Genomic DNA, 3,420 nt, shown 5'->3' on the forward strand with positions numbered 1-3,420 from the left:
ACAGCACACAAATACATATACATACACACACCACACACACACACTCATGCCCCAGCCCTCACATATACCCGATACACACACATACACACACACACACACACCACACACCACACACACACATACACACACACTCATGCCCCAGCCCTCACATACACCCGATATACACAACATACACACACACACCCCTTCCCTCCCATCTCCCATCCTTTGGGAGCTCTGAAAGGCATGGCTCGGCCAGGCAAAGTCCAGAATACCAGCTGAGGCCCTCGGCCAAGACCATGCCATGTGCCTCGGTGAGCCCACTCATGGCAGGCATAGACAGTCATCTGACCACCTTCTTAAGATGGTTGGTTCTACAGCTGTAACTATGGTCATCATCTAAGCCCTGGGCCCCAGGGTTTAGAAGTAGAAAGGGTCTCAGAAGTCATCTGGTCCAACCTCTTCATTTAAACTGAGTGCAAAGAGGGGAAAGTGACTTAATGGACCAGGGCCCAGCTCATGCTAGGAGGCAGCTTAGTACAGAAAACTGGACAGATTGGGCATCTGGGTAAAGATTTCAGTCCCAGAATGCCTCTCTTTGTGTAAGGCACAGCTCCAGCACCATCTTGGTTGGCACGGAGCCTTTCCTGATCCCTGCCCCAGCCACCATGGCTTCCCACACTTCCCACAGTTTAAATTCTGGCCAGTCTTGTGGCTGGTTGGGTGAGCCTCGCTGGTCCCAGAGGGCCCTCCCAGCTCCAGGCCTGGCTCCTAGGACCCTGTCCCTGCAGATGCAGGGGGGCCCCTGTTGCTGGCTGGCACCTTTCGGAGGGGCAGGAGCAAATGTCAGGCCTTGGATTCACTTACAAATCAGCGGCTTGTTTCGATGCTTCTGTGGGACTTGGACGTTTCCTCTTCCTCCAGACCATTCCTGACACAGTGTCTTTGGGGGCTTGATAGCTGGGACCCGCACAGCATGTGCCAATTTGATTTATTTTTTTCCTTTTAAAGGAGGAAGGAAACAAGTATTTATTAAGTGTCCACTGTGTGCGAGGCACTGCGTTAAGCACTTTACAAACATTATCTCATTTGATCCTCACAACAACCTTCGAGGGATTGTCCCCATTTTATAAATGAGGAAACTGAAGCAGACAGAGGTGCAGTGACTTGCCCATGGTCACACAGCTAGGGAGTGTCCAAACTGGAATTTGAACTCAGGTCTTCCTGACTCCAGGGCTAGTACTCTGTCCACTCTAAAGAGTTTACATTCTGGTCTGAAGAAATTCTCAGCATCAAAGACCAGGGATTTTATCAGGTGGGAAATCCCTTCTCCAGCTGTCCCGAAAAGCCTCCTGAGTTAGTGGGAATAGGAGGGACTCCAGGCTTCCTTAATCTAGTCCATCCCCCTCATGTTACAGAGGGAGAAACTGAGGCCCGAGTCATAGAATCATGAGCTCAAGTCAACTGGGAGCTAACGAGCTTGAGGAAGAAAGTGGCACAAAGTGGGTCAGTGAGTGGTATGAGACAAAGGCAGTGAGGGGTGGTAGCTAGATCTCGGGCTTCAGAGTCAAAAAAGTGGGGGCTCAAAGCCTGCTTCTGGCACATGCCCATTATTGGAAGGAGCTCCCACACCCGTGATCAAAAGCTGTGCTGTCTCTTCAGAGATTTGTGTGGCATTTGTGCATGTGACCACAAACACATGTGCGTGCATGTGTGTGCATGGGAGTGTGTATGCATGTGTGCATGTGTGAGTGTGAGTGTGTGTGAATATGAATTTGAATATGAATGTGTGTGAGTATAGGTGTATATGTGTATCTGTGTGTATGGGTGCTGGTATATATATATATCTGCGCATATGTATACATATGTGTAAATTGTGTGTTTATGTATCTGAATGTGTATGTATGTGTATCTGAGTGTGTATATATGTATGCACATATGTGAGTAAATATGTGTGTACGTGAAACTGTATATATGTGTATGTCAATGTATGTGTATATATGTGGATGTGTGTATATGAGGATGTATGTGAGTTCATGGCCAGCTAGGTGGCCCAGTGGATATAGCACCCAACCTCGAGTCAGGAAGACTCCACTTCCTGAGTTCAAATCTGGCCTCAGACACTTAGTAGCTGTGTGACCCTGGGCAAGTCATTTCACCCTGCTTGCCTCGGTTTCCTCATTTGTAAAATGAGCTGAAGAAGGACATGGCAAACCTTCCAGTATCTTTTCCAAGAAAACCCTAAATGGGGTCATGAAGAGTCGGACATGAGTGAAAAATGACTGAACGACAACATGTAAGTGCATATGTGTTTGTACGTGTATGACTGTATATGTATGTTAGTGGCCAGTTCTCTATCCATTATACCACACACCCTCTCATGAAGACAAATAAATAGTGCCCTCCCAGCCAGAGAATATGCTTCTTTCTCTCTTCCTTTGTCCATCTTTCAGTATCCTTGTCTCTCTTCCCTCTGCCCCCTCCCTTTCTCTTTCCTCTCTCCTCATCTCTCCCTGCACCCACCCCATCTCTGTCTCTCTCCCCTCCTCCCTCCCTCCCCCCTCTGTCTCTCTGTGTCTGTCTCTGTGTCTTCCCCTCCTTCCCTCCTCTCTCCACCTCCCCCACCCCCTCACCCCATCCTCCCTACATTATGTATATATTTTCTAACCATGACTCCTCAAGGATCCATGATTTCCCACGGGCCTGTTGCCCTCTCTTGTTGTAGGACACGAGCCTTTGGTGCCTTGGTCAATGGTCTCTCAGAGCTGCTGCTTCTGAGCACATCGGGTCCTTAGGGATGCCCCTTCTGGTGATGCTCCCCTCTCTACCCTCAGACCACAGACACACACACAGCCCACGTGGAGACCTGGACTCCAAGCCTTTGTCCAAGCTCGTGCCAACCCTCCCTCCAGCCCCTGTCCATGATGAGGTAACAGAGTAAGACCTTAGGGAAGGGAGAAATCTTCTGAGTCAAATGTAGTCAGTTAGGGCAGCTAGGTGGCACAGTAGATAGAGCACCAGCCCTGGAGGCAGAGGACCTGAGTTCAAATCTGGCCTCAGACACATAATATTTCCTAACTATGTGACTGTGGACAAGTTACTTAACCCCAGTTGCCTCACCAAAAAAAAAAAAATGTAGTCAGTCAACAAGCATTTAATTAAGCACCTACTATGTATAAGGCACCGTGTTTAGTGTTGAGGGTACAAAGAAAGGTGAAAACGGCCCCTGCTCTCAAGGAACTCCCAGTCTAATGAGGAGACACAGGCAAACAAGTCTGAATGAAGCTACAGACAGGATAGCTGGAGAGAATCCCAGAAAGAAGGCACAGGCGTTGAGAGGGACGGTGAAGCAACACAGAACTGGCAGTGTTTGAAAGCTGCTGGGTAGCTTAGAGATTGGAAGCCAAGGTCTGCAGGCTACAGGGGGCTCACCCAGCTGTG

The sequence above is a fragment of the Vombatus ursinus genome, unplaced genomic scaffold, assembly GCF_900497805.2.
Source record: "Vombatus ursinus unplaced genomic scaffold, bare-nosed wombat genome assembly UNPS02010980.1, whole genome shotgun sequence".
Taxonomy (NCBI): domain Eukaryota; kingdom Metazoa; phylum Chordata; class Mammalia; order Diprotodontia; family Vombatidae; genus Vombatus; species Vombatus ursinus.